The sequence below is a fragment of the Phyllobates terribilis genome, unplaced genomic scaffold (genome assembly GCF_046119375.1).
Source record: "Phyllobates terribilis strain yellow unplaced genomic scaffold, ASM4611937v1 Scaffold_4__5_contigs__length_816908805, whole genome shotgun sequence".
Lineage (NCBI taxonomy): Eukaryota > Metazoa > Chordata > Amphibia > Anura > Dendrobatidae > Phyllobates > Phyllobates terribilis.
In genome coordinates, this window is record NW_027362764.1 from 681,005,853 (window position 1) to 681,030,509 (window position 24,657).

The window sequence follows — 24,657 nt, forward strand, 5'->3', positions numbered from 1 at the left end:
ACCTGGTTCAAGAGGGAAAATGTCAAGGTATTGGAGTGGCCTAGTCAGTCTCCTGACCTTAACCCAATTGAAAACTTGTGGAAGGAGCTCAAGAATAAAGTCCACATGAGACACCCAAAGAACCTAGATAACTTGGAGAAGATCTGCATGGAGGAGTGGGCCAAGATAACTCCACAGACCTGTGCTGGCCTGATCAGGTCTTATAAAAGACGATTATTAGCTGTAATTGCAAACAAGGGTTATTCCACAAAATATTAAACATAGGGGTTGAATAATAATTGACCCACACTTTTATGTTTAAAATTTGATAAAATTCAAATGAGCAACATAACTTTTTGGTTTGTAAGATTTATGCTTCTGTTCATAAAACCTACTCTCGTTTGCAGTTTGAAGGCTCTAACTTATTTGCATCTTATCAAACCAGCTAAATCTGCAGGGGGTTGAATACTACTTGTAGGCACTGTATATATATATATATTTTATAAACGTATATATAAATACAATTATACGCAATCTCTACTTAGACAAGTGTATATATATATATATATATATATATATATATGAAGTATTAGAAACTATGTAACTACAATTTTACTGTATGAGATTATAAATAAATATTGAGACATTGTATTACATTTTGATACAACATTATAATTACAGTTTTTCCTTAGCCACTCCCTAAACCAAATCTTCTGTCTCTCTCAAATATCTCCAGGAACGCCCTATTTAGGAAAGACATTTTTCTATCCTTCAAAACCTCAGAGAACTGCCTGTTCTTCTGTCCACATTACATTACGTCACAGTGAGTTGGTCGTCTCACCTGTCTCTGTCCATCAGTTTCAGCCATTTTCCTTTTTAGAGAATCACAGTTCTGACTGAGAATTAACTCATTCTGTGGAGAGATGGATCTTTGCACTGGCTGATATGGCTTATAACATATATGAAATCTTCTGCGTATTTGATAAAGTTCACTATGGGGATGACTCAGTCTAGGAGAGTTTGATATTGGCTTTTGGTAAGATTTTACCTTTCCTGGTTTTATAAATTTAGCTTGATTTATTTTCTTTTCACGATTCTCATGTTTTCTAACAAAGTCCAGCATCTGCGCACATTCAAATAATGAATTTTTTTGTGATGCCATAACTTGGGAAACTGAATTTAGGAATTTGAATTTTTGTACAAAAGTTGTTATCATATGTTGTACTTTTCAATTTTTGATGAGAGCTTTGTACAACCATTCAAATATGGACATGCATGTATATGTACATTCCTTCCTACCAAACCTTAGTTTCTGCAGATCTTCTATGTTGGGAAAATCCTTTGTGACACAATAAATCAAATATCTTAATCTGTCCGAATCATTTTCCCATCCATTAGGAGAGTCATTTTCACAGGGCATTAAATGTAAACGTCTGGACAATGTCACAGGAATCCATATTTTAAATAATTGATTCCTCTCCTCATTGGATAAATCAAACTTATCAGAGAAGCTATCAAATGTCTCTGAATTTCTACAGGCATGGATTTTGACATCATATTTTGGCATGATTTTGTATAATTTCAGCAAATTTTTCCTCATTTTAATTTGGAGTTGAGCCTGGGTAATTCCAGAATTCTCTGATATTTTTAGTGGCTCTTGTACGTCCGTTCCTCCTACGTCACTCACGTCTCCTCCCACATCACCTAGTATGTCGGTTTCTCGTATGTCAGTCATGTCTCCTCCCATGTCAGGTTTCTGTATGTCCGTCTCTTGGTCAGACCCAAGGTCACCTTCAGTTACAGACACGTGTCTTACTTCTTGTTCATTTTCCACATTACAGTCAGAATCAGTATCACCGTCTGACACTTCTACACTATTTTCCTGCTTAGAAATCTCTAACACAAGACTATGAAAAATATCTACCAAATGTAGAATATTTCTCAATTTCTGTTTGTCTCTATTTACCAATTTAGAAGTTAACTGTAAATTCTGCAATTCACATTCTTTGTATAAACTGAGACACAAAACTTCTATGTCATCTCCTACATTACCTTTGAAATTAATATTACTTTGTTTAGCAAAAGAAGAAATTATATCCATATTTTGCTCACCTTAAGATTCCTTGGCTTCTCTTTATCAGCACGTCCTGTCTTCAGTTCGTCTGATACTTTTCCTGTGTGATTCTGTTCCTTGTTAGTACCGCTGCTTCCTGTCTTTCCTCAGTCTGTAGGTCCTTTCTGCTTCTCGTGACAAACTAGTGAATTTACTGACACGTGAACAACAGCTGTTCAGCTCGTCAGGACTCCCCCCTTGTTCACGGAAGAAATTCACTTACTTAATTTAAAAAACAAAAAAAACAGGACTGGCTGGCTCACCATTGTAAAATAATACTCTTCCTGTATTATTTTTTTCTACTGAGGACTTCTCAAAGTATCAATATCACGATATTCTTATTAAAAATGTATCTATTTATTCTTGGATTGTCCATTAAAAAGAATCAGATTGCAGCAGGTACATACAATAATTAGTTATAAAGTAATTGTCCATTTGTCCATAATTAGCTTAATTGTTGAGATTCACCCATCTTTCCTTGGATCCTGGCTGGTAAATCATGTCTTTGTCCAGCATGTGTCCAGGCCTACATGTCATCTGCTTCTCAGCATGAAGATTCTGTGTCTTGTGGGGTGGGCAGAGCAAGAGAGCCCCCCCTTTCTGTACCATGGGCTTTTATAGCCAGTCGTATGGACACCTGTTCTACATATGGTAGTGAACCAAAAATACACACACAAATAGCGCATGTCAACTAGACACGATGGCTGAGGCATAGAACTCAGAAAAATGATTATCGATTAACATTCCAAATGAATTTCCATAATTAACCATTTAACAGAGACCGCCTGGGAATGCCAGGTGCTGTAGGCTTTTGCTTTTTCCTTCCTTCCACCAGCAGGGGGCACTCTCTTCTATGCCTTTTTTCCATTCCCTTTCACAAGTGCACACATTCATTCTCTTTTCTTTTTTTTATTTGCTTTCTCTCTTGCGCTATTTCATCTCTGCAAAATACCAGCATCCTTCTGATCACCGTGGGCCTCCAGCATTGTTGCTTCTTTACTTTTAATACTAGGCTCCTTTTCACCAGGACCAGCGTCTCCCGCGTGGCTGGAGGCAACCACCGGTAACCCCAAGCAGAAGACCTTTGCAGGCAACACGACCCTCAGCCCTGAAGAGCAGCTCAAAGTCACTGGCAACCATCTCACCCTCTTCTTTCATTCACCCCTGGATGTCTTGCTCCGCCCCCAAGTTACGGGTCCAGCTTGCTCTTTCTGTCACATTACCGCGATGAAGGGTTTAGCCTGCAGGAGACCCTGCGCCGAGCCATTTTTGAAGACACCTGATGCGGCGGGTGAATCACTGCTAAACAAACCACACCTGTAGGGATGGCACAGCCTTTGCATGGACCCTTCGGAGCCCGCCCCATCACGGCCAGATTGCTCGCCACCAAGCGATCTTGAGAAAGGCTGGCCGGGCGATGAATCGAGCAGAGTCTACTGGCCATACCACCTTGGATATGCCTGATCTCGTCTGATCTCGGAAGCAAAGCAGGGCTGGGCTTGGACAGTACTTGGATGGGATACCTCCTGGGAACACCGGGTGCTATAGACCATTTTGATGACGTTTTGCCCCACTGCCCAGCTCGGCTAGCATGGAACGGCGCCTTGCCGGACACCGACCTTAAGTAACTTAGATGATGGAAGCCCCAAGGCCTCTGAGCCAGTTGGCAGCTAAGTACGCTAGCCCGCCACCTTCACGCAGGCCTGACACCGAGCTTCTTGCCACGGCTAGGAGTGCTTATTGACTCCGCAGCTCGCCATGTGGAAATGATGGTGTTAAAAGCACCCGGGGCCATGAAGGGGCCAGGCTTTCAGCAGGTGTCCAGGGAAGGTTTTGGATGCCGGCCGCCTAGCGAGGGCCAGCAGAAGTAACATGTTTCTCTGCAAAGAAGCTTGTGTAACCAAGCCAGACAGCTGACAAAGAGCTAACCTCAGTGCAAGGAAGGCAAGGAAGGTGCGGAAGGAATTGGGGAGGGGGGGGTGATTCCTGCTAGGGCCCTGAAATCATAAAACAGGCAGGAGAGTCTGACGCATGGTGACGGAGAGGTTGTAGAGGCAGATAGGGGGTGTTGTCACGTGCGAGCACGTGTGCATGCTGGCTTGTGTGTGAGAGTGCGCTTCCTAGGTGTGGCGCGCTGCAGACAGTCAAAGGGATTGTTCCCTTTCATTAAAAGTTAATCCCTGGCTGCAGGCTATTAGAAAGCAACTAACCGCGCTCTACTCACCCTACCCGGGTCTACCGGTGAGTCTCGCCTCTGCTCCCGGCCTGTGGCATTGGCCGTGAAGCTGACGTTCCGTCGACAGCGCTGCAGCCAATCAGTGAACTCAGCGGCTCTGAGTGGGGCGTTGTGTCTACAAGACCTTTTAAGGAAGCCAGCAAAAAAATTGAAGAGAAGGGAAAGCACAAAAGGACCTGGTCTTGCTGAGCTCTAGAAAGGGCAGCCGGCAGCCAGACGTCAAAGTAGAAAAGCAGCAATTGAGAGGCTTGACTCTGTCTATGCCCACAGCACCCTGAACAGGCCAAATGTCGTCTGATCTTGGAAGCTATGCATGGTTGGGCCTGGTTAGTACTTGGATGGGAGACCGCCTGGGAATACCAGGTGCTGTAGGCTTTTGCTTTTTCCTTCCTTCCACCAGCAGGGGGCACTCTCTTCTATGCCTTTTTTCCATTCCCTTTCACAAGTGCACACATTCATTCTCTTTTCTTTTTTTCATTTGCTTTCTCTCTTGTGCTATTTCATCTCTGCAAAATACCAGCATCCTTCTGATTAGTGTTGAGCCACCCCAGTAGTGTTCGAGTTCGGTTCGGTTCGTCGAACACCCGTGTGTTCGCCGAACTGTTCGTCGAACTGTTCGTCGAACACCTTCGAACACCGTTAAAAACAATGGCAGGCAAACAAAAACACATAGAAATACATAGAAAACACCTTCAAAGGTGTCCAAAAGCTGACAAACTGCTCAGAAGACATAACTAACACATGGAAAAGTGACAAGTACATATAGTCATGCGAAAATAAAAGAGGTGGAGGAGTAAAAGGCGGGGGAGACACAGATATAGGCATGTCATGCCCTTCTAAAATCCAAAAAGTGAGAAGCCGACAGGGCCAGTCCGCTCCTGCCCGTGCCACCTCCGTGTCGCCGGGTTTGTGCCAGAGCCGCGGTGAACCCTGACGGCCAGCCCCCCTCTCCCAATACTGGTGCCTGTCCGCTGGTGGGTCGAGCGAGCCCCCCTGTGGTGGAGGCAGCTCTAAGCTTTTTAATTTAAATTGTCTCTCTAATTTGAATGAATACACTTTAAATCCATTTACAAGGATCTATTGGAGGGCAAGTCTCATGCCAGCAGCCGCGTAATTCCAGCTCCAGTAGCGTCCACTAAAGCTGCTGCAGTTAAAAAGCTTTTATAAGGATCGAGCTCGGCTGTCCACCGCAAGGCATCCTAATGCCAGTCCCAGCCCCTATGCCTTGGGGTGCCTCCTGATGCTCTTCACTAAGTATCCCATGGTCCCGAATCATTTCCTTTGAAAAAATTAAGTGTCTAAACTACAGGTGGTGTAGCTTGCTTAACAGCCGGGATAATCCGCTGACTAGCAGACACTGCTACTAGGCACAAAGTATTTCCTGGGCTAGATGCAGTTAAAAATTTGTAATTAGATACTCTCGTTGGATGCTGAAAAAGCATTCCATAGAGTCTCCTGGCACGCCATATATGATTCTCTTAAAAAGCTTGGGGTAGGGGTCTAGGGGACCCTTTTATAGCCAAAATCACGGCCCTGTATCGCAATACGTCACCTAGGCTGAAGATAAATGGAACTGTAGCACCCTGAGGGCTCGGTTGCTACAGACGTATTGCACCTCACCCAGAGGTGTGATATCTCACTCTCAGGTAAGGATGGAGTGTGGATCAGGACCCGACACCTGCATGCATTACACCACATTGCCGTGGGGCAGGGCGACCAATATGCCCCTGAGATGGGCACGACAGTCCCTGTCCCTGGCTGGAGTGGGGGGAGGGAACACTGAGGAAGGGGAACCCTGTAGTGCAGGAGCAGGGAGGAAGCAGTTCCTGGGTGCATTGAGAAGGGAGTATAAAAGGTGGGCACCATCTTAGTTCAGTGCAGAGAAGTCTGAGCAGAAGTGGCAGGGAGCAGGGGCTCTGCATGAGCTCTGCTCCGGAGGCGGGCCTAGTAACAGAGGCCCAGGCCTGGAAGAGGGAGAAGGAAGGAAGAGGAGCGGAGAAGGCTCCAGGAACGAGGAATGAAGGGATCCCAGGGGTGCGGACGGGCGAGTCGCCACCGCACGCCCGAATCCACCTGCGTGGAGGGGTCAGGCAAAAGGGGGAGACCGGTCCCCGAACTAGTGGAGGCAGGAAACGACCCTCAGCTAGAAACCAGAGGCTCTGACATTTTATGTGGCGCAGCCCCTCGCTACATCCGCTAGGAAGGCACCACATCGGGTCAGGGAAACTGGCGCCAAGTTTACCAAGAGGAGGCCCGAGGCAGCCGGACAGAAGTGTTGGTAAGAAAGGCCAGACAAAGGACACACAAAGGGGGTCCTGTGAAGTGCTCCAAAGTTATCTGGGAGTTGTCTGAGCCCCTCACCTGGTGAGCACAGTACGACGTGGGCAGCCGTTACCTGCAGACGTGGTCTGGATAATAAGAACTGTGAGTAAAGGCCCTGGACTGCATCACTGACTCCGTGTCGTTACTGCTGCTGCCCTGCACCATCACCCCCATCCTCCGCATACACTGCCCTGAGGCTATACTCCTCCCGTGGGGAGTTATGCTACGCTCTGCTGCACCCACAACACCAGCCTCAGCGGTCTGCCCTGTAGCAGCGGTTCACTCTGACCGCAATCCACGGGTGGCGTAGTCGGACATTTAAACATCAAAACCACATAAATAGTTCCGCCACTGGTTTGACCGCCCTGAGCCACGGAACCGGGTCGCCGCCACGAAGACTACAACCACCAGCATCCACCAAAAAGGGTCCGGCTCCGGGTGTCCCAAGGCCCAGGGGGTGCGTCAGAACATTTTCATCACCTTTCACAATCACCAATGGGACAAGGCAGGGATGTCCTCTGTCCCCTCTCTTATACATCCTAGTGACGGAGCACCTGCTCTCATCAATTCGCCATAACCCCAATATTAGGTGGATTGAGGTGGGAGGCACCGAGTACAAGTGCTCTCTATTTGCTGATGATGTCCTAGTATATATCACTCAATCACATATATCCATCCGAGCTGTTATGGCTGAAATAGATCACTTTGTTACATGGTCAAATTTTAAAATCAATGCAGCGAAGTCTGAGGCCCTCGATGTCTCCCTCCCCAAATCCATATAGGATTCCATCCAGTCCAACTTTCCCTTTGCCTGTCCCTCACAGGGTATCAAATACTTAGGAATTCCTATTCATAGAGACCTCTCCCATCTATGTTATCTTAATTTTGGGCCCTTTATTGAACAACTCCATACAGACCACGGTTGGCAAGTTAGAACTGTAAGATTCACTACGTGAACCGCTGGTGTTTTGTGGAAAAGCACATGTACACTGCGTTCCAAATTATTATGCAAAAAGTGTTTAGGAGTGATAATGGAAGAATTTGTTTGTTTGTCAGTTAAACTCATTGATGGTGATGTGTGTCAGGGCTCTTTATATCACTGTAAGCAATTGCAGACACCTGTGCTAATTAGTTTGGCAGGTGTGTCCAATGAAAGGCAAGACTACTTAAGAAGGCTCTCTCACATTATTAAGCAGCCTACATTTTCTGCCAAAATGGGAAAGAAAAAGGATGTGTCGGCTGCTGAGAAGCAACAAATTGTGGAGTGCTTAGGTCAAGGCATGACTACAATCAACATTGTGCGATGATCAGGATGAAGTGTCTTGGCAATCAAGAAGTATGTAGCTGATTCACAGTACACACGTGTTCGTGCTAATAAGGGCAAATTGAGGACTCTTTCCTACAGGCAATTACGTCAGGTTGAAAGAGCAGCGGCCAAAAAGCCTTGTCATAGCAGCAGACAAGTTTTTGAAGCTGCTTGTGCCTCCAACGTCCCCCGAACAACAAGATGCAGGGTCCTTCAGAGGTTTGCAGCTGTGCATACGCCATCCTGTCGACCTCCTCTATCCACTTCACACAAGCAGAAACGGCTCCAGTGGGCCAAACATTACATGAAGACTGATTTCAAAACAGTTTTGTTCACGGATGAGTGCCGTGCAGCGCTCGATGGTCCAGATGGATGGAGTGGAGGATGGCTGGTTGATGGACACCCCACGCAAACACGGCTACAGCGCCAACAAGGAGGAGGTGGAGTAATGTTTTGGGCTGGAATCATGGGGAGAGAGATTGTCGGCCCCTTTAGGATCCCTGAAGGCGCTAAAGATGAACTCCATAATGTATGTGGATTTTCTCAAACAGCACTTCCTGCCATGGTTCAAGAAGAAGAACCGTGTATTTCACAGCAAGATCATTTTTCTGCATGATAATGCACCATCTCATGCTGCACATAAAACATCTGCATCTCTGGCTGATATGGGCATAAAAGGGGACAAACTTATGGTGTGACCCCCATGCTCCCCTGACCTCTACCCCATTCAGAACCTTTGGAGCATCATTAAAAGGAGTGTCTATGATGGCGGGAGGCAGTTCACATCTAAGCAACAGCTCTGGGAGGGTATTCTGTCCTCATGCAAAACAATTGAAGCAGAAACCATCCAAAACCTGACAAATTCAATGGACGAGAGAGTTCAGAAGCTCCTTTCGAACAAGGGGTCCTATGTGAAAATGTAACATCACCTAGAATAAAGTTTTGAGTTGAAAACTGTTTGATTTCAGTTTCTAACAACCTGCTAATGCTTATAATTTCAAAAATGACCATTTTTTTGGTCTTTATTAAAATGAAAAGGTTGATCGAAAAGTTTGGGGGATCTAAGAGTGTGGCAACCCAGTAGTCATGATTACTTCGAATTCTGACAATATGAGGGTCATGCTGCAGGTAGTGCAGCAAGAAGGCACTTATGTGTCTTGCGCATCTCGGAGCCCCAAAATTATTTTCCGGGCTAGATGCAGCTAAAAATTATTTTTAATTTTAAATCTGGTGAAGCTTTAGTATAGATGGCCTAATAGGATCAGTGCTGCACACTGCTACAAAGCCCAAATTATTTTCCAGTCAAGATACAGATAAACATGATTAGTAATTTGAAAGCTTAAAACGGTTGGTAGGGTGATTTTAACCAATCATGAAGCTTTTACTCTCCCCAGGATGACACAGGGGTAGAAAAGTCGTTTTGGATCCATGATTTGTTCATCTTTATGAACGTGAGTCTGTCTACATTATCAGTGGAGAGCCGCGTGCGCTTATCTGTCAGCACACCACCAGCAGCGCTGAACACACGTTCAGACAGAACGCTGGCTGCGGGGCATGACAAGATCTCCAAGGCGTAAGTGGCTAGCTCCGGCCATTTATCCAGATTGGAAGCCCAAAAAGAGCAAGGGTCCAGTGACACAGTCGTGGCTTCAATGTTTACTTGGAGATACTCCTGTACCATCGTCTCTAGGCGTTGACTATGTGTCAGACTTCTTGTCTCCTGTGGCCTTGCAAAGGATGGGCTAAAAAAGTGGTGAAATGATTCCGCAAAATTGATGTTACCAGCAGATACTGTGGTTCTGTTACGGTTTGAGTGCTGAACACTTGACGGTCCCACGGTTGGCAAGTTGGAACTGTGAGATTCACTACGTGCACCACTGGTATTTTGTGGAAAAGCACATGTAAGATTCTGCAACAGTCTCTGCTGATACTCCTGCATGCGTGCATCCCTTTCTATGGCAGGAATAATTTCTGCAAATTTACTTTTGTACCGGGGATCTAACAGTGTGGCAACCCAGTAGTCAGGATTATTTCTAATTCTCACAATTCGAGGGTCATGTTGCAGGTAGTGCAGCAAGAAGGCACTCATGTGTGTTGCGCATCCAGGAGCACCAAGTCCCTGTTGTGTTGGTGGCGAGGTAACAATCATGCTTCCTTCCTCTGTCCTCTCCCCCCAACCTCGCACAACAGAAATGTGATCAAGGTCTCCCTCATCTGATGAGTCTTCCATCAGTTCGTCCTCCACTTCTTCCTGGGCTCCTGCACCTTCCTCACTAGTTTGGCTGCTACCATGCGCCCTGGTAAAACCATCTCCCCCACCCTCACATGCCTGCCGCCTTGGTGCTGCCGACCGTCTGGACCTTGCAGATGTTAGCCCTTCCGCATACAACTCCTCCTCCTCTACTTCCTCCACCTCCTCTTGTGCCACCACCTGACTCCGAATTCTGTTTAACATGTGCTCCAGCATGTAAATCACCGGAATAGTCATGCTGATAATGGCATCGTCAGCACTAAACATCTTCGTCGCCATTTCAAAACTGTGCAGAAGGGTGCATAGGTCCCTGATCTGAAACCACTCCTCCAGCGTGATTTGCCCCACCTCTGAATCTCGTTGGCCCAGGCTATATGTCAGAACGTATTGCACCAGGGCTTGTCGGTGCTGCGACAGTCGCTGCAACATGTGCAGAGTTGAATTCCACCGGGTAGGCACATCGCATTTTAGCCGGTGAAGTGGCAGGCCCAACGACTTCTGTAGAGATGTAAGTCGCTGAGCTGCGGGATGCGAACGGCGGAAGTGAGCACACAGCGACCGTGCCCTCTGCAGAAGGCCATCTAGTCTGGGATAGTGGGCTAAAAATTGCTGGACAACCAGGTTCAACACGTGAGCCATACAAGGCACGTGTGTGACATTGCCCCGGCGAAGGGCCGCACCCAGGTTTGCAGCATTGTCGCACACGGCCTTCCCTGGTTTCAGGTCCAGTGGAGACAACCATTCATGAAATTGGTTCTCCAGAGCTGACCACAACTCCTCAGCTGTGTGACTCACATTTCCCAGATATTTCAATGTAAAAACCGCCTGATGACGTTGAGCCCTACTGCCAGCATAGTAAGGAGGTGTGCAGGATCCCTTCTGCGCAGTTAGAATGCTTGTGGCATGACCAGACAGGCTTTGGGTGCAGGTGGAAGACCGAGAGGAGGTTGAGGAGGCAGAAGCAGTGGAGGAACTTTGACATAAAGAGGATTGACGCACAACTCGTGGGGACGGCAAGACTTGGACAGCAGCCCCTTGTCCTGCTGTCACCATAGTTACCCAGTGCCCAGTCAGCGACATGTAACGCCCCTGTCCATGCCTACTCGTCCAAGTGTCTGTGGTGAAATGCACCCTGTCACACACAGAGTTTCTCAAAGAAGCGGTGATGTTGTGTGCGACATGCTGGTGGAGCGCAGGCACACCTTTCTTTGAGAAGTAGTGCCGACTGGGCATCTGGTACTGGGGCACTGCGACGGACATAAGGTCTCGAAAATCCTCTGTGTCCACCAGGCGGAAAGGCAGCATTTCTGTAGCCAAGAGCTTGCAGATGGTGAAATTCAACCTCTTAGCTTTCTCATGGCTAGGAGGAAATGATCTTTTACTTGTCCACATCTGAGGGACCGAGGGCTGGCTATTGTGCTTAGACGGGGTTGATAAGGGTGTCCCCGGCAAACTGCCGGTCTGTGAGGAAGATGCAGGCGGACATGTTAGGTTGCCTTGATCCAAAGGTGGTGCTATCGATGTCGGACAGCGCTCAACACCAGCTGGTGTTCCCACCTCCAAAGAAAATGATGACCTGCCAATCACGCTGGCTGTTGCGGGTAAAGAGGTGGCAGGTCTGCGCCCCAAAACAGGTGTGACTGCTGTCTCCCCAGTCACAGAGGATGAAGAGGCCGCGGATGCACAAGATATGGCAGACGGTGGTTGGCCCGGCCGGCTAGGCCGCATTGTAGCACACTGAGCATCCCACTGCAACTTATGCTTCATGTCCATGTGCCGGTTCATGCATGAAGTACTCAAACTCTGTATTTTTTGGCCTCTACTTAGCTTTTGCTGACAAATGTTACAGATAACATGAGTTGGGTCATCTTTATCGATCTGAAAAAATGCCCAGGCTATGCAAGGCATAGCACCCATGCGACCTGAAGAGCCACCACGACTTGTGGTGAGAGGCAGAGTTGTGTTTGAGGATGCAGTTGTTGACGTGCTTCCAGTACTACGTCTCTGTCCAGGAAGGCGCAACCTGACCTCGTCGTCACTAGCATCTTCCTCCACCTCCTCTGCTGACCTCATCTCTTGGCTGACTGTGGGTTGACAGTAAGTGGGATCTCCAACCTCATCATCATCACCCTGTGTGTTATCACACCCTTCGTCCTCAGAGCCAACCTGTTCCTGCCCTGACAAAAAACTAAAGTTGTCGCTCCAATCAGGTATTTGAGTCTTATCATCGTCTTCCTCATTGTCTCCACCAACAGGAGTTACAGTTTGGGAATGAGGGTCTACATTATGGTCAGAACCTTCTGCGTCTGGTCCTGGATCCGACTCATAAAGATTCTGGGCATCAGTGCAGATCATTTCCTCGTCTGGATTCACAGAAGCGCTGGAGTCGACCTCTGATTCCCAGGCTATAGCATGAGTAAACAGCTCTGCAGACTCAACCATCTGTTCTACCTCATACTCAGACGGGCAGCTGGAGATTTGGGAGCTGTGAGGAAGCAAGTGCGATTTTGGTGACACCTTTGAGGACTGGAGTATTTGTGATGTTGAAGTTGATGTGGAGGAGAGCCCACTTAAAGGAGCACTTGATATCCGTTGAAGCACCTGCTGTTTTTGTGTCTCATCTGGAATTTGTAGCGATTGGCGTGGCCGTAAGAAAGGGATCTTATCACATTGTCCGCTAAAAGAAGTAGACATTTTAGTTTGGCTGGAAGATGGTCTTTCTTCTGCAGATGTTACTGTTGCTTTAACACCTACCCCACGGACACAACCTTTTTTCCCCTTCCCAACACGCCTATTCCCCTTTCCACCAGCAGCAGGCCTTTTTCCACTCATTTTGGTGGTTAAGTAATTCACAACTCTGGAGTTGTTTGCACAAAAAAACAATGGATGGTAACCGAGCAGAGCTGAGTGGCCAAACTGTGGTATTAGTCCAAAACTATTGGCTGGGTTAGATGCAGAAAAAAATTATATTCAATTTGCAACCTGATGGAGGTCAGTATAGATGGACTAATACAACAAGTCCCACACACAGCTAGAAGCCGAATATTTTTTCAGAGCTAGATGCAGAAAAAAATTATATTCAGTTTGCAACCTGATGGAGTTCAGTATAGATGGACTAATACAACAAGTCCCACACACAGCTAGAAGCCCAATATTTTTTCAGAGGTAGATGCAGAAAAAAATATATTCAGTTTGCAACCTGATGGAGGTCAGTATAGGTGGACTAATAGAACAAGTCCCACACACTGCTAGAAGGCCAAATATTTTTTCAGAGCTAGATGCAGAAAAAAATTATATTCAGTTTGCAACCTGATGGAGGTCAGTATAGATGGATTAATAGAACAAGACCCACACACAGCTAGAAGCCCAATATTTTTTCAGAGCTAGATGCAGAAAAAAATTATATTCAGTTTGCAACCTGATGGAGGTCAGTATAGATGGATTAATAGAACAAGACCCACACACAGCTAGAAGCCCAATATTTTTTCAGAGCTAGATGCAGAAAAAAATTATATTCAGTTTGCAACCTGATGGAGGTCAGTATAGATGGATTAATAGAACAAGACCCACACACAGCTAGAAGCCCAATATTTTTTCAGAGCTAGATGCAGAAAAAAATTATATTCAGTTTGCAACCTGATGGAGGTCAGTATAGATGGACTAATACAACAAGTCCCACACACAGCTAGAAGCCCAATATTTTTTCAGAGCTAGATGCAGAAAAAAATTAGATTCAGTTTGCAACCTGATGGAGGTCAGTATAGATGGACTAATAGAATGATGCTATGCCCAAAAGATTTTACTTCACTAGGTGCAGTAAAAAAATTGGTATTCTATACACAGGTGGTATATCTTGCAACACAGATAGGCTACTCCACTGACTAACACACTTTGTAATAGGCCAAAAAGGATTATCTTTGCTAGATTCAGCCAAATGCTATGAAAAAAACTTGCACAGCACTGGCACAGACCTGCCTGGCAAAAACTGATAGGAACTGATGTAACCTAGTCCTGAAAAGGACTCCAATTACAATTAGTCTTTACTCCCACAACCTATCTATTTAAGAGCACAGACCTGCCTGATAAAATTCGTAGGAAATGCTGTATCCTAGTCCTTAAAAGGACTGCAATCACAACTATTCCCTACTCCCAAGCTATCTGTATATTTGTGCGAAAATTGGCTTGAAATTAACAAGGTATAGCGCACACAGCAACAGCGGTGCCGTCTAACACGCAGCTGCAGCAGTGAGAAAATGGTGGCGACGGGGAAAATGGCTTGGTCTTATAGGGCAAGGACATGTGACATACACTGCCAATGACACATGCCCTTGCTTGTGTGAAAAAAAGCACTTCGCTCCGTGTGTGCGCTGCTGATAGGCTGACAGATTGCACCTCCCCACTGTAAATGCGGGAAAGAGAAAAAAAAATGGAGATCTTCATTGTTCCTGCAGAGATCCATCCCCTACCCCTCCCCCCACCCCGCTGTACACTCAAACTGAGTATTAACATTAATTTTCATCATTACTGAGAAAAAATCCAGTTCTGATTTTGGTGCACGAACAATTATCGAACATAACCTCGAACAGCCGAATTTTTCTCAAATTGTTCGTGTTCGTCGAACGGCTCGAACACCGCACAAAACAGCTCGAATTTGAGATTGGCGAACAGTTCGAGTAGAACAACGCTCATCTCTACTTCTGATCACCGTGGGCCTCCAGCATTGTTGCTTCTTTACTTTTAATACTGGGCTCCTTTTCACCAGGACCAGCGTCTCCCGCATGGCTGGAGGCAACCACCGGTAACCCCAAGCAGAAGACCTTTGCAGACAACATGACCCTCCCCCCTGAAGAGCAGCTCAAAGTCACTGGCAACCATCTCACCCTCTAAAATTGATGTTACCAGCAGATACTGTGGTTCTGTTACGGTTTGAGTGCTGAACACTTGACGGTCCCACGGTTGGCAAGTTGGAACTGTGAGATTCACTACGTGCACCACTGGTATTTTGTGGAAAAGCACATGTAAGATTCTGCAACAGTCTCTGCTGATACTCCTGCATGCGTGCATCCCTTTCTATGGCAGGAATAATTTCTGCAAATTTACTTTTGTACCGGGGATCTAACAGTGTGGCAACCCAGTAGTCAGGATTATTTCTAATTCTCACAATTCGAGGGTCATGTTGCACGTAGTGCAGCAAGAAGGCACTCATGTGTGTTGCGCATCCAGGAGCACCAAGTCCCTGTTGTGTTGGTGGCGAGGTAACAATCATGCTTCCTTCCTCTGTCCTCTCCCCCCAACCTCGCACAACAGAAATGTGATCAAGGTCTCCCTCATCTGATGAGTCTTCCATCAGTTCGTCCTCCACTTCTTCCTGGGCTCCTGCACCTTCCTCACTAGTTTGGCTGCTACCATGCGCCCTGGTAAAACCATCTCCCCCACCCTCACATGCCTGCCGCCTTGGTGCTGCCGACCGTCTGGACCTTGCAGATGTTAGCCCTTCCGCATACAACTCCTCCTCCTCTACTTCCTCCACCTCCTCTTGTGCCACCACCTGACTCCGAATTCTGTTTAACATGTGCTCCAGCATGTAAATCACCGGAATAGTCATGCTGATAATGGCATCGTCAGCACTAAACATCTTCGTCGCCATTTCAAAACTGTGCAGAAGGGTGCATAGGTCCCTGATCTGAGACCACTCCTCCAGCGTGATTTGCCCCACCTCTGAATCTCGTTGGCCCAGGCTATATGTCAGAACGTATTGCACCAGGGCTTCTTGGTGCTGCGACAGTCGCTGCAACATGTGCAGAGTTGAATTCCACCGGGTAGGCACATCGCATTTTAGCCGGTGAAGTGGCAGGCCCAACGACTTCTGTAGAGATGTAAGTCGCTGAGCTGCGGGATGCGAACGGCGGAAGTGAGCACACAGCGACCGTGCCCTCTGCAGAAGGCCATCTAGTCTGGGATAGTGGGCTAAAAATTGCTGGACAACCAGGTTCAACACGTGAGCCATACAAGGCACGTGTGTGACATTGCCCCGGCGAAGGGCCGCACCCAGGTTTGCAGCATTGTCGCACACGGCCTTCCCTGGTTTCAGGTCCAGTGGAGACAACCATTCATGAAATTGGTTCTCCAGAGCTGTCCACAACTCCTCAGCTGTGTGACTCACATTTCCCAGACATTTCAATGTAAACACCGCCTGATGACGTTGAGCCCTACTGCCAGCATAGTAAGGAGGTGTGCAGGATCCCTTCTGCGCAGTTAGAATGCTTGTGGCATGACCAGACAGGCTTTGGGTGCAGGTGGAAGACCGAGAGGAGGTTGAGGAGGCAGAAGCAGTGGAGGAACTTTGACATAAAGAGGATTGACGCACAACTCGTGGGGACGGCAAGACTTGGACAGCAGCCCCTTGTCCTGCTGTCACCATAGTTACCCAGTGCCCAGTCAGCGACATGTAACGCCCCTGTCCATGCCTACTCGTCCAAGTGTCTGTGGTGAAATGCACCCTGTCACACACAGAGTTTCTCAAAGAAGCGGTGATGTTGTGTGCGACATGCTGGTGGAGCGCAGGCACACCTTTCTTTGAGAAGTAGTGCCGACTGGGCATCTGGTACTGGGGCACTGCGACGGACATAAGGTCTCGAAAATCCTCTGTGTCCACCAGGCGGAAAGGCAGCATTTCTGTAGCCAAGAGCTTGCAGATGGTGAAATTCAACCTCTTAGCTTTCTCATGGCTAGGAGGAAATGATCTTTTACTTGTCCACATCTGAGGGACCGAGGGCTGGCTATTGTGCTTAGACGGGGTTGATAAGGGTGTCCCCGGCAAACTGCCGGTCTGTGAGGAAGATGCAGGCGGACATGTTAGGTTGCCTTGATCCAAAGGTGGTGCTATCGATGTCGGACAGCGCTCAACACCAGCTGGTGTTCCCACCTCCAAAGAAAATGATGACCTGCCAATCACGCTGGCTGTTGCGGGTAAAGAGGTGGCAGGTCTGCGCCCCAAAACAGGTGTGACTGCTGTCCCCCCAGTCACAGAGGATGAAGAGGCCGCGGATGCACAAGATATGGCAGACGGTGGTTGGCCCGGCCGGCTAGGCCGCATTGTAGCACACTGAGCATCCCACTGCAACTTATGCTTCATGTCCATGTGCCGGTTCATGCATGAAGTACTCAAACTCTGTATTTTTTGGCCTCTACTTAGCTTTTGCTGACAAATGTTACAGATAACACGAGTTGGGTCATCTTTATCGATCTGAAAAAATGCCCAGGCTATGCAAGGCATAGCACCCATGCGACCTGAAGAGCCACCACGACTTGTGGTGAGAGGCAGAGTTGTGTTTGAGGATGCAGTTGTTGACGTGCTTCCAGTACTACGTCTCTGTCCAGGAAGGCGCAACCTGACCTCGTCGTCACTAGCATCTTCCTCCACCTCCTCTGCTGACCTCATCTCTTGGCTGACTGTGGGTTGACAGTAAGTGGGATCTCCAACCTCATCATCATCACCCTGTGTGTTATCACACCCTTCGTCCTCAGAGCTAACCTGTTCCTGCCCTGACAAAAAACTAAAGTTGTCGCTCCAATCAGTTATTTGAGTCTTATCATCGTCTTCCTCATTGTCTCCACCAACAGGAGTTACAGTTTGGGAATGAGGGTCTACATTATGGTCAGAACCTTCTGCGTCTGGTCCTGGATCCGACTCATAAAGATTCTGGGCATCAGTGCAGATCATTTCCTCGTCTGGATTCACAGAAGCGCTGGAGTCGACCTCTGATTCCCAGGCTATAGCATGAGTAAACAGCTCTGCAGACTCAACCATCTGTTCTACCTCATACTCAGACGGGCAGCTGGAGATTTGGGAGCTGTGAGGAAGCAAGTGCGATTTTGGTGACACCTTTGAGGACTGGAGTATTTGTGATGTTGAAGTTGATGTGGAGGAGAGCCCACTTAAAGGAGCACTTGATATCCGTTGAAGCACCTGCTGTTTTTGTGTCTCATCTGGAATTTGTAGCGATTGGCGTGGCCGTAAGAAAGGGATCTTATCACATTGTCCGCTAAAAGAAGTAGACATTTTAGTTTGGCTGGAAGATGGTCTTTCTTCTGCAGATGTTACTGTTGCTTTAACACCTACCCCACGGACACAACCTTTTTTCCCCTTCCCAACACGCCTATTCCCCTTTCCACCAGCAGCAGGCCTTTTTCCACTCATTTTGATGGTTAACTAATTCACAACTCTGGAGTTGTTTGCACAAAAAAACAATGGATGGTAACCGAGCAGAGCTGAGTGGCCAAACTGTGGTATTAGTCCAAAACTATTGGCTGGGTTAGATGCAGAAAAAAATTATATTCAATTTGCAACCTGATGGAGGTCAGTATAGATGGACTAATACAACAAGTCCCACACACAGCTAGAAGCCGAATATTTTTTCAGAGCTAGATGCAGAAAAAAATTATATTCAGTTTGCAACCTGATGGAGTTCAGTATAGATGGACTAATACAACAAGTCCCACACACAGCTAGAAGCCCAATATTTTTTCAGAGGTAGATGCAGAAAAAAATATATTCAGTTTGCAACCTGATGGAGGTCAGTATAGGTGGACTAATAGAACAAGTCCCACACACTGCTAGAAGGCCAAATATTTTTTCAGAGCTAGATGCAGAAAAAAATTATATTCAGTTTGCAACCTGATGGAGGTCAGTATAGATGGATTAATAGAACAAGACCCACACACAGCTAGAAGCCCAATATTTTTTCAGAGCTAGATGCAGAAAAAAATTATATTCAGTTTGCAACCTGATGGAGGTCAGTATAGATGGATTAATAGAACAAGACCCACACACAGCTAGAAGCCCAATATTTTTTCAGAGCTAGATGCAGAAAAAAATTATATTCAGTTTGCAACCTGATGGAGGTCAGTATAGATGGATTAATAGAACAAGACCCACACACAGCTAGAAGCCCAATATTTTTTCAGAGCTAGATGCAGAAAAAAATTATATTCAGTTTGCAACCTGATGGAGGTCAGTATAGATGGACTAATACAACAACTCCCACACACAGCTAGAAGCCCAATATTTTTTCAGAGCTAGATGCAGAAAAAAATTAGATTCAGTTTGCAACCTGATGGAGGTCAGTATAGATGGACTAATAGAATGATGCTATGCCCAAAAGATTTTACTTCACTAGGTGCAGTAAAAAAATTGGTATTCTATACACAGGTGGTATATCTTGCAACACAGATAGGCTACTCCACTGACTAACACACTCTGTAATAGGCCAAAAAGGATTATCTTTGCTAGATTCAGCCAAATGCTGTGAAAAAAACTTGCACAGCACTGGCACAGACCTGCCTGGCAAAAACTGATAGGAACTGATGTAACCTAGTCCTGAAAAGGACTCCAATTACAATTAGTCTTTACTCCCACAACCTATCTATTTAAGAGCACAGACCTGCCTGATAAAAGTCGTAGGAAATGCTGTAACCTAGTCCTTAAAAGGACTGCAATCACAACTATTCCCTACTCCCAAGCTATCTGTAGATTTGTGCGAAAATTGGCTTGAAATTAACAAGGTATAGCGCACACAGCAACAGCGGTGCCGTCTAACACGCAGCTGCAGCAGTGAGAAAATGGTGGCGACGGGGAAAATGGCTTGGTCTTATAGGGCAAGGACATGTGACATACACTGCCAATGACACATGCCCTTGCTTGAGTGAAAAAAAGCACTTCGCTCCGTGTGTGCGCTGCTGATAGGCTGACAGATTGCACCTCCCCACTGTAAATGCGGGAAAGAGAAAAAAAAATGGAGATCTTCATTGTTCCTGCAGAGATCCATCCCCTACCCATCCCCCCACCCCGCTGTACACTCAAACTGAGTATTAACATTAATTTTCATCATTACTGAGAAAAAATCCAGTTCTGATTTTGGTGCACGAACAATTATCGAACATAACCTCGAACAGCCGAATTTTTCTCAAATTGTTCGTGTTCGTCGAACGGCTCGAACACCGCACAAAACAGCTCGAATTTGAGATTGGCGAACAGTTCGAGTAGAACAACGCTCATCTCTACTTCTGATCACCGTGGGCCTCCAGCATTGTTGCTTCTTTACTTTTAATACTAGGCTCCTTTTCACCAGGACCAGCGTCTCCCACATGGCTGGAGGCAACCACTGGTAACCCCAAGCAGAAGACCTTTGCAGGCAACATGACCCTCCCCCCTGAAGAGCAGCTCAAAGTCACTGGCAACCATCTCACCCTCTTCCTTCATTCACCCCTGGACGTCTCGCTCCGCCCCAAAGTTACGGGTCCAGCTTGCTCTTTCTGTCACATTACCGCGATAAAGGGTTTAGCCTGCAGGAGATCCTGGGCCGAGACATTTTTGAAGACACCTGATGCGGCGGGGGAATCACTGCTAAACAAACCACACCTGTAGGGATGGCACAGCCTTTGCATGGACCCTTCGGAGCCCGCCCCGTCTCGGCCAGATTGCTCGCCACCAAGCGATCCTGAGAAGGCTGGCCGGGCGATGGATCGAGCAGCGTCTACTGGCCATACCACCTTGGATGCGCCTGATCTCGTTTGATCTCGGAAGCAAAGCAGAGCTGGGCTCGGACAGTACTTGGATGTGATACCTCCTGGGAACACCGGGTGCTGTAGACCATTTTGATGACGTTTTGCCCTACTGCCCAGCTCGGCTAGCATGGAACGGCGCCTTGCCGGACACCGACCTTAAGTAACTTAGATGATGGAAGCCCCAAGGCCTCTGAGTCAGTTGGCAGCTAAGCAAGCTACCCCGCCGCCTTCACGCAGGCCTGACACCGAGCTCCTTGCCACGGCTAGGAGTGCTTATTGACTCCGCAGCTCGCCGTGTGGAAATGATGGCGTTAAAAGCACCCGGGGCCGTGAAGGGGCCAGGCTTTCAGCAGGTGCCCAGGGAAGGTTTTGGATGCCGGCCGCCTAGAGAGGGCCAGCAGAAGTAACATGTTTCTCTGCAAAGAAGCTTGTGTAACCAAGCCAGACGGCTGACAAAGAGCTAACCTCAGTGCAAGGAAGGTGCGGAAGGAATTGGGGAGGGGGGGGTGATTCCTGCTAGGGCCCTGAAATCATAAAACAGGCAGGAGAGTCTGACGCATGGTGACGGAGAGGTTGTAGAGGCAGATAGGGGGTGTTGTCACGTGCGAGCACATGTGCATGCTGGCTTGTGTGTGAGAGTGCGCTTCCTAGGTGTGGCACGCTGCAGACAGTCAAAGGGATTGTTCCCTTTCATTAAAAGTTAATCCCCGGCTGCAGGCTATTAGAAAGCAAGTAACCGCGCTCTACTCAACCTACCCGGGTCTACCGGTGAGTCTCGCCTCTGCTCCCGGCCTGTGGCATTGGCCGTGAAGCTGACGTTCCGTCGACAGCGCTGCAGCCGATCAGTGAGCTCAGCGGCTCTGAGTGGGGCCTTCTGTCTACAAGACCTTTTAAGGAAGCCAGCAAAAAAATTGAAGAGAATTGAAAGCACAAAAGGACCTGGTCTTGCTGAGCACTGGAAAGGGCAGCCGGCAGCCGGCAGCCAGACGTCAAAGTAGAAAAGCAGCAAGTGAGAGGCTTGTCTCTGCCTACGGCCACACCACCCTGAGCACACCTGATCTCGGAAGCTAAGCAGGGTTGGGCCTGGTTAGTACTTGGATAGAACACCGCCTGGGAATACCAGGTGCTGTAGGCTTTTGCTTTTTCCTTCCTTCCACCAGCAGGGGGCATTCTCTTCTATGCCTTTTTTCCATTCCCTTTCACAAGTGCACACATTCATTCTCTTTCTTTTTTTCATTTGCTTTCTCTCTTGCGCTATTTCATCTCTGCAAAATACCAGCATCCTTCTGATCACCGTGTGCCTCCAGCATTGTTGCTTCTTTACTTTTAATACTAGGACCAGCATCTCCCGCGTGGCTGGAGGCAACCACCGGTAACCCCAAGCAGAAGACCTTTGCAGGCAACACGACCCTCCCCCCTGAAGAGCAGCTCAAAGTCACTGGCAACCATCTCACCCTCTTCCTTCATTCACCCCTGGACGTCTCGCTCCGCCCCCAAGTTACGGGTCCAGCTTGCTCTTTCTGTCACATTACCGCAATGAAGGGTTTAGCCTGCAGGAGAACCTGCGCCGAGCCATTTTTGAAGACACCTGATGCGGCGGGTGAATCACTGCTAAACAAACCACACCTGTAGGGATGGCACAGCCTTTGCATGGACCCTTCGGAGCCCGCCCCGTCACGGCCAGATTGCTTGCCACCAAGCGATCCTGAGAAAGGCTGGCCGGGCGATGGATCGAGCAGCGTCTACTGGCCATATCACCTTGGATACGCTCGATCTCGTCTGATCTCAGAAGCAAAGCAGGGCTGGGCTTGGACAGTACTTGGATGGGAGACCTCCTGGGAACACCGGGTGCTGTAGACCATTTTGATGACGTTTTGCCCTACTGCCTAGCTCGGCTAGCATGGAACGGCGCCTTGCCGAACACCGACCTTAAGTAACTTAGATGATGGAAGCCCCAAGGCCTCTGAGCCAGTTGGCAGCTAAGTATGCTACCCTGCCGTCCTTCACGCAGGCCTGACACCGAGCTCCTTACCACGGCTAGGAGTGCTTATTGACTCCGCAGCTCGCCGTGTGGAAATGATGGCGTTAAAAGCACCCGGGGCCGTGAAGGGGCCAGGCTTTCAGCAGGTGCCCAGGGAAGGATTTGGATGCCGGCCGCCTAGCGAGGGCCAGCAGAAGTAACATGTTTCTCTGCAAAGAAGCTTGTGTAACCAAGCCGGACGGCTGACAAAGAGCTAACCTCAGGACAAGGAAGGCAAGGAATGTGCGGAAGGAATTGGGGAGGGGGGGTGATTCCTGCTAGGGCCCTGAAATCATAAAACAGGCAAGAGAGTCTGACGCATGGTGACGGAGAGGTTGTAGGGGCAGATAGGGGGTGTTGTCACGTGCGAGCACGTGTGCATGCTGGCTTGTGTGTGAGAGTGCGCTTCCTAGGTGTGGCGTGCTGCAGACAGTCAAAGGGATTGTTCCCTTTCATTAAAAGTTAATCCCCGGCTGCAGCCTATTAGAAAGCAACTAACCGCGCTCTACTCACCCTACCCGGGTCTACCGGTGAGTCTCGCCTCTGCTCCCGGCCTGTGGCATTGGCCATGAAGCTGACGTTCCGTCGACAGTGCTGCAGCCGATCAGTGAGCTCAGCGGCTCTGAGTGGGACGTTGAGTCTACAAGACCTTTTAAGAATCATAGAATCATAGAATGGTAGAGTTGGAAGGGACCTCCTGGGTCATCTGGTCCAACCCCCTGCTCAAAGCAGGATTCACTAGATCATCTCAGACAGATGTCTGTCCAGCCTCTGTTTGAAGACGTCCATTGAAGGGGAACTCACCACCTCTCGTGGCAGCCTGTTCCACTCATTAATCACCCTAACTGTCAAAAAGTTTTTTCTAATATCTAATCTGTGTCTCCTCCCATTTAGTTTCATCCCATTGCTTCTAGTCTTTCCTTGTGCAAATGAGAATAAAGATGATCCTTCTACAATGTGACAGCCCTTGACATATTTGTAGACAGCTATTATGTCTCCTCTCAGTCTTCTTTTTTGCAAGCTAAACATTCCCAAATCCTGCAACCGTTCCTCATAGGACATGGTTTGCAGACCAGTCACCATTCTGGTCGCTCTTCTCTGAACTTGCTCCAGTTTGTCTATGTCTTTTTTAAAATGTGGTGCCCAAAACTGTACACAGTATTCCAGATGAGGTCTGACCAAAGAGGAGTAAAGACCGATAATGACTTCACGTGATCTAGACTGTATGCTTCTGTTAATACATCCCAGAATTGTATTTGCCTTTTTTGCTGCTGCATCACACTGTTGACTCATGTTCAGTTTATGATCTATTAGTATACCTAAGTCTTTTTCACATGTACTGTTGCTTAGCTCTATTCCTCCCATTCTGTATATGCTTTTTTCATTTTTATTGCCCAGATGTAGTACTTTGCATTTTTCCCTGTTAAAAACCATTCTGTTGGTTGCTGCCCACTGCTCCAGTTTATTTAGGTCTTTTTGAATCCTCTCTCTCTCTTCTCTAGTATTAGCTATCCCTCCTAGCTTTGTGTCATCAGCAAATTTAATCAGTTTACCCTCAATTCCTTCATCTAAATCATTGATAAAGATGTTGAACAATACAGGTCCCAGGACGGAGCCCTGTGGTACCCCACTTGAGACATTCATCCAGCTGGATGTGAAGCCATTTACAACCACCCTTTGAGTCCGATCACTAAGCCAGTTATGAATCCACCTAACAGTTGCCTGGTCCATTGCATACTTGGTCATTTTTTCAATAAGGATGGTGTGAGATACTTTGTCAAATGCTTTGCTGAAGTCAAGATATACTATATCTACAGCATTTCCCTGATCCACCCAGTCAGTGATTCTGTCATAGAAGGAAATT

General features: G+C 47.5%; 4 pseudogenes; all 4 read left to right on the forward strand.

Annotated features, from left to right (window-relative positions):
* The first annotated feature begins 3,523 nt into the window (after positions 1 to 3,523).
* Positions 3,524 to 3,643, forward strand: LOC141268247 (5S ribosomal RNA; annotated as a pseudogene).
* Positions 3,644 to 20,740: 17,097 nt separating this feature from the next.
* LOC141269194 (5S ribosomal RNA) lies at positions 20,741 to 20,860 on the forward strand (annotated as a pseudogene).
* Positions 20,861 to 21,799: 939 nt separating this feature from the next.
* LOC141269075 (5S ribosomal RNA) lies at positions 21,800 to 21,908 on the forward strand (annotated as a pseudogene).
* Positions 21,909 to 22,513: 605 nt separating this feature from the next.
* LOC141268093 (5S ribosomal RNA) lies at positions 22,514 to 22,633 on the forward strand (annotated as a pseudogene).
* Positions 22,634 to 24,657: the final 2,024 nt, after the last annotated feature.